We start from the raw sequence: 7,112 nt of genomic DNA on the forward strand, positions 1-7,112 counted from the left end.
ACTAAAAGAAAATAAAATGCTAAAAGAAAATGCTACATATGAGTATTGAACCCACCCCACTCAAGACTATGATACTACCCTTCTCCACTAGACCACTCATGACTAGTTATTATTTTGATGCTACTTTAAATATATAAACCAAAATAGATTAAACATTAGAATAAAAACTAAAATAAAAAAAAGTCTGTTGGACTACCAGTAATTAAACCCAGCCGCTTGGCTGTTGGGTTTAAGAGGCTGGTGAGTTGGGAATAGAAAAAATGGAATTATTGTTAAGCACCAACGTTAATGTTTACTGGAAACACTCAAAGGTCACTTAAATGGAGTTAAATGATCTGTCTTATAATGTTTAATTTAAAGACCAAATGATAATAATAAAAGAAAGAAAATGGAGGACGCAAACGAATCCTAAACTCATCGTCCTCCTTCCCAATCTCAAACTCAGAAATCTCTCTAACTCATAACTCTCTCAAGCGAAACCTCTCTCTGCTCTCAGAATCGCTTATCAAGCTCGACCTCGCTCACTTCTCTCACTCTCCCAACGAGTCTCTCTCAATCGCGTCACTCTCAATTTCACTCACACCAAACCCTCTTTCAATCGCGTGTCCTCAAACTCTCGTCTCTCTCACAAAACCGCTCAAACATCGTCTCTCAAACAAAACACAAAGCGCGACAAGACAAATCCATGGTTCCCAAAAGAAAATTGGACAGGACGGCTAACCTTCGACGGTGACGGCGAGCTCAGGTAATGCTTTCTTATCCCTTCCTCTCCTCAAACGCTGGTTTTCTTGTATTTTAGGATTAGGGTTTTAATTTTGCTTTTCAAGTTTTCAATTCCGCCTCCTTATTTCGTGTTCTCAACTCACTATTTATCCCTCACGAATTAGGGTTTTCAGGTTTGGTCTGGTGGAGTTCAGAAGGGGAAAATTTCCAGAAACGCTTTTTGTGCTCAGCATCGAGTTTGTCTTGTTTCATGCTACAATCCGGAAACGGTAATATGAACTCAAACTTTTCTTTGAATTTTGTCTCTATTCCCTTTTGGGATTTTTTATGACTTTTAACGCTTTGGTAATTAATTGTTACTGCAGTGAAATTGGTTACAAGTGGACACATTGAAGAAGCTGAGGATTTGATGAAGATTCCCTCGTGTTTGCAGTTATCCATCGCAAACTTTGTGTATACTTGTTGTAAGTTCATGTCCTGTTGCACTTGAAATGTTTGCCTTTATCTGTTTGAATCATGGCTCAAGTTTGGTTCATGGTATGCTCGTCTATCTTGTAGATAATAGTGCCAACAAGATCAAAACTTCCAGGCTGCAAGAATTTACTGACTGCAAATATGTATGGGAAGGTAGCTTGGGCTGAGGCTTGTACAGAACCATTGTTGAAAACCTGGGCAGTAAGATTCTGAACATACAGACGATGATCGACAGGAAGGTGAATGCTGGCCTTGATCGAGATGGACTGACGCCTCTTGAAATAGAAGGAGATACCGTTGTGGTCCTACTAGGTGAGGCGGGACGTGACTTTGGAGATATCAAGGCTTGAGATTTGACTCCAGTAAATGCTAATCCTGTTTTATCCGATGAAATGGCAGGAACAGATTTGAGAGGTCTTAGTGCCTGGAAGCTGTCATCAAATGATTTCACTTCGCTTCCTATTCTACCATTTTCAACAAGTGACAACAGCCTTGCAACTCAGTAGCAGTTTTCTGCAAGGGCCTACTTGCATCACCTGGTAACGAAAATCTTCTAAGTGAAGATACACCAATTCCTGGAACAGAACTGAGGTAGTGAAGTGATAGGTGCTGGAAAACAGGGTTGTAATGAAATGGCTATTGCTTCTTCGGTGTTACCGGTTCGTCTTTGATTAACATTCTCTTTTACTAACTGAATTTCAATAAGCAATGCTTCTTTGTTCAAAAATCTGAGAAAACATGTCGCACAAAGTGTCTAAATTGGTTGTTGTGGCTTTCCCTAAGGTAATGGTTCTGGTTGAGGAATGTTGTAGGCCATTGGAATGCATATGCATTTGGCGTTGGTCTGAGTATGGTATTGGTTAGGTTAGATGCTGACTTGATGCAGGTTTCTGGAATTTCGCTGGAGGGATTCTAGCACGATGATAGGTCAGTGGTATGTAAATGTCATGGTCATATGATGGAAAGGCTTGCATCATGAACTTGGCATGTAGTTGTGCATTATTGTCTTGATGCTAATGATGAGGAAACTACTGCTAACATACTGTCAAGGTTGGAACTGAAGGTTAATTTAATTGGAATATTAATGAACTTCCATGCTATTGGTTTCAAATTGAAGTCAGCTTGTGAACATTGTGCCTGCTGCTAACTTTGTTGTTTGTTGCAGGTTCTACTTGTTTTGTTGTGTTGGAGAGTGTTATGCATTTCCATTGTTGGAACTGCTGCAGGCTGATTGCAATGCATTGTTTTATGATGTTTGGCCATTGTTTGCTTATTTGTGATTACAAGTTTGAAGGCTACTTGATGTTGTTGCTGACCTATTTTGTAGTTTTCTTTTGTAGCTCAATGCAGGTCCATTGGTTCACTCCCCTTGGTATCTTGGTCATGAGCATATGGAGGTTGGTTGTTTCAAACATATTTAATAGAAACACTAAAAAAAGATATGGTTTTCCACTCTGTTACTTGCACCTGAGCTTTGTGGAATCTAAGTTTTTTCTTGTTGAACTTGCAGTTTTCATCGTGGAATCAGAGGACGTCCGATGAGACTAGGCTAAACATGTACACACCGTTTTGGAAAAATGATGGGTTCAAGCACGAAACTGACAAGACTTTGCTAGTTCCCCTCAAAGAGTCCTGCAACATGCGTGTGAGTTTACTTTCCCGAAAGAGAACTCGACTTTCATCGTTTTTCCTTCTAGCATCTCCATAACCTGCTACATCCACGAAATTCATCTTGCTCACAAAACTGCTTATCCCTTCATTCTGCGCAGGGACATGGACAATCAATCCCAAGTGGCTTCTACGAGCACGCTCAACTTCTTTTTGGGTCCAGCTGTGTGTGCAGAACATGCTGGCACAACGACCGAATAAACGGTAGAGAAGCCTCACATTGCTGGCAGAGAAAATATACTACTGGTCCAGATGAAAGATTGAATTCCATGGAAAATCTTTGTAGCAAATTATCAGTGTAATCTCAAGATAACTAACAACCACGCGAACTGATCCAAAAGTTGCATCCATAAATAAACCAACCTTCGGGTGTGCAGCAAAACATTGGCAATATCTTGAAACTGTGTTGATGTAAACCCAACGGCGGGGTATTATTTATTTCATTTTAGGTGCAATCAGGATTATTTGGCATGAGGTTCAGTGAAACCGGCTGAACTGTCACAGGCTCGTTAGTATGCAGGCCTTCCCCTGGATCTTGAATATCCTCTAAAGTAGTATTAATGTTTTGTGTTAGAGCAGTTTCCTAGGTCTTTTGTATCAACTTTTCAGCAACTCATTTTTTTGAATTTGATTCAGTATTGTCTTGTATCTTGTATGTGTAACATGTATCAACAATGGGAACATCATTTTCTATCTTATGCTCAGAATTTGGCATTTACACCAACTAGGATATGAACGGTCTAGCATCCATTTTGTATGAAGATACTTGATCATCAACCTTGTTGATTTTGGCATTAATCTTCAGATAGTGGATACTATTTGGACTTAAATAATTTGCATAGACTAAGCATCCCTTTTTTGTACGGCAGGAGTGGCAAAAGGACCTATACCAGCAAACATGTCACAAATGATTTCTCCAGCTTGGAACATTGAAACTAAACTCTTGTACTCATGTCCCAATCTGGAATTCTAATAAACCAGACTGTAATAAGCCTAAAAGTGGCGCCCTATTGCTTCACTTCTATAATCATATCATGTTCTCTTGCTAGAATTTCAAAGCCTTGCAAAATTGGCAGGGTATTCAAAGGGCCCACAGTTTCAAGTGCACATCGAACATGCTCTCGTCCACCAACATCACCACACAAAAGGTGAAGAAATCAGCAATTGAACTTGCAACAATTCTGGCAGATCCGCACACCTAGGTGCAGCGAAACATATGCTAGATATGGCTTCCTTCAAGTTTAGGGGACATTCCCTTTGAGATTCAATAATTGGAAGGCGGATAGAAACAAGTTCATAAAAGAGTTATAGGATCCCTCTTTGCTTCTTAGAAACTCCATGTCTTCATGTGGTGATGTTTTTTTTATTATAATATATTCCTATGCCATGTACATGGATGATTATGATTTAATGAATGAATGAAGTAATCGAACTATGAATTAGTATGTGGAAATTCTTGAATATGAATGAATTTTTTTTTAATGTGAATGAAGAAATAATGCAAACGAGTGATAAATGGAGAAAAATTTCAGGGCCAAAATCGGGGTATGACATCGTGCATACCATTCCTAGGGTAGACGACACCATCTATCATTCTGAGCCGTCTGAGGGCCCAGATGTTAATGAAAAGATGGATGCGATGAATGACCAATTCCTTGAATTGAAGACCCTTTGAGGGAAAGATTTGTTCGGCAAATCTGCTGCTGAATTATGTTTGGTTCCCGGTGTGAAGATACCCGTCAAATTCAAAGTCCCTGACTTTGAGAAGTACAAGGGGAACACCTGCCCGCTCAGTCACCTGGTTATGTATGCCAGGAAAATGTCTACTCAGACGGATAATGATCAGTTGCTGATTCATTATTTCAAGGATAGTTTGTCCGGTGCAGCTCTTCGGTGGTATATGAGCCTTGATAGTGCAAACATTCGTTCCTTCAATGATCTTGGCGAAGCCTTCATCAAGCAGTACAAGTATAATGTTGATATGGCTCCTGACCGTGATCAACTCAGAGCCATGTCTCAGAAGGACAAAGAGACATTCAAAGAGTACGCCCAGAGGTGGTGAGAGCTGGCAGCTCAGATTACTCCTCCGCTGGAAGAGAAGGAAATGACTAAGATCTTTCTGAAAACTCTTAGTTCATTTTACTATGAGCGGATGATCGCAAGTGCTCCCTCTGATTTCACTGAAATGGTGAACATGGGGATGCGATTGGAGGAAGGAGTCCGGGAAGGACGTTTGTCTAAAGATGAAGGCTCTTCTAAAGGATATGGGGCGTTTAAGAAGAAAGATGGAGAGGCACATGCTGTGCAATCCCATGTTAAACCCAGAAGACCCTCTGATAAGAGGAGGCCAGTGCGTCATCAGCATCAGGTGGCTAATGTAGCACCTGTTTTCAGGGATAATTATCATCATCAACAACACAATCAACAACAATCCCTTCAACCTTATCATCAACAACAGCATCGCCCTCAGCAGCAGGCTTATCAGCCTCGCAGTAGTAATCCAGCTGGTCAGAATTATGAGAGGAAAAAGATCACTTTCGATCCGATTCCTGTATCGTATGCAGAGTTGTATCCCTCTTTAATAGAGCGGAAACTGATTACTCCAAGGGATCCTCCGGCTATACCTGTTAACCCTCAGTGGTGGTATAAGCCTGATTTGCACTGTGTCTATCATTCTGGCGCTCCGGGCCACGATGTAGAGAACTTCTTTCAGTTGAAGACTAAGGTTCAGGACCTTATGAGATGCGGCATTCTGAGCTTTGAGGACTCAGGCCCCAATGTTAAGAAGAACCCATTGCCCGAGCATGGGAAGTTAGTTAATATGGTCCAGGGTTGCCCTGGCAAATACAAAGTCAAATATGTAAGCCATATTCGACAGTCATTGGTCGAGTTGCATCTTCTGCTGTGTGAATACAGTCATCTGGAGCACGACCATGACAGATGCCGTATCTGCTCTGTCAATAGATTGGGTTGTCGCCAAGTGCGAAAGGATCTTCAAGAGTTGCTAGATGAGGGGACTATTGAGATTCTTCAGAATAGAAACATTGATGAAGATGAACCAGAGGTGAATGTGATTTCTCCGGTGTTCAAGATTCCAGAGCCTGTTGTCATCCGATATGATGGCAACAAACAGAAATCTTCTGCTTCTCTGGTCATCAAGCCTGCAGGCCATGTGCCTTATTCTTCTGAGAAAGCGATTCCCTTTCGTTACAGTGCTGTTGCTGTTGAAGATGGGAAAGAAGTGCCGTTGCCTTCAACATCTGTGGTAAATATTGCTGATGTGAGTGGGTTGACCCGTAGTGGTCGTGTATTTTCTGCACCCCCGAAGGCTCATGTTGTTTCTGATTCTGCTGAGCATCCGGTTGGGACTGCGGTGAATGTTCCGAATCTGGCACCTGTTGCCAAACCCTCCTCTGTACAAAAGACTCCTACTTCTTCTGTTGGCCCTAGTCGCATTGTGAATGAAGACTGTGATGAGATGCTGAAGCTCATCAAGAAGAGTGAGTACAATGTTGTAGATCAGCTTCTACAGACGCCGTCCAAGATCTCCGTGCTATCGTTGCTTCTGAATTCAGAACCTCATAGGGAGGCTCTGCAGAAAGTGTTGGACCTGGCTTATGTTGATCATGACGTCACCATTGAACAGTTTGACAGTATTGTTGCAAACATCACTGCTTGCAACACTTTGAGTTTCTGTGACGCTGATCTTCCTGAGGAGGGAAGAGACCATAACATGGCTTTACATATTTCTATGAACTGCAAGAACGACGCCATGTCCAACATGCTGGTGGACACTGGGTCATCTCTAAATGTATTGCCGAAGACCACTCTTTCGAGATTGTCATATCAGGGGCCTCCCATGAGGCAGAGTGGTGTTGTTGTGAAAGCTTTCGATGGGTTGCGCAAGACCGTGATTGGGGAAGTTGATCTCCCAATCAAGATTGGACCAAGTGATTTCCCGATCACCTTTCAGGTTATGGATATCCACCCATCTTATAGCTGTCTCCTTGGTAGACCATGGATTCACGAGGCTGGCGCCGTGACATCCACCCTACACCAGAAGCTGATATTCGTCAAGAATAAGAAACTGGTCGTGGTAGGGGGAGAAAAGGCTCTCCTGGTTAGCCATTTGTCTTCTTTCTCATATATTGATGCTAAGGATGAAGTTGGAACGCCTTTCCAAGCTTTGTCTATTGCTGAGCCGATTGAGAAGAAGTCTCCTTCATTTGCTTCCTATCGTGATGCGA

At 41.9% G+C, this 7,112-nt stretch overlaps 1 long non-coding RNA gene across 3 annotated transcripts; it reads left to right on the forward strand.

Annotated features, from left to right (window-relative positions):
- Positions 1–391: 391 nt before the first annotated feature.
- On the forward strand, positions 392–3,560 carry LOC127074515 (uncharacterized). Of its 3 annotated transcripts, none has more exons than XR_007786020.1 (7): positions 392–745; positions 888–992; positions 1,089–1,187; positions 1,282–1,509; positions 1,597–2,594; positions 2,708–2,842; positions 2,967–3,560. It is a non-coding gene; the product is annotated as an uncharacterized LOC127074515 (long non-coding RNA). The 3 variants fall into 3 exon arrangements; XR_007786022.1 differs by having other exon boundaries at positions 1,603–2,594; XR_007786021.1 differs by having other exon boundaries at positions 897–992.
- Positions 3,561–7,112: the final 3,552 nt, after the last annotated feature.

The sequence above is a fragment of the Lathyrus oleraceus genome, chromosome 4 (assembly GCF_024323335.1).
Source record: "Lathyrus oleraceus cultivar Zhongwan6 chromosome 4, CAAS_Psat_ZW6_1.0, whole genome shotgun sequence".
In the NCBI taxonomy this organism is placed as follows: Eukaryota; Viridiplantae; Streptophyta; class Magnoliopsida; order Fabales; family Fabaceae; genus Lathyrus; species Lathyrus oleraceus.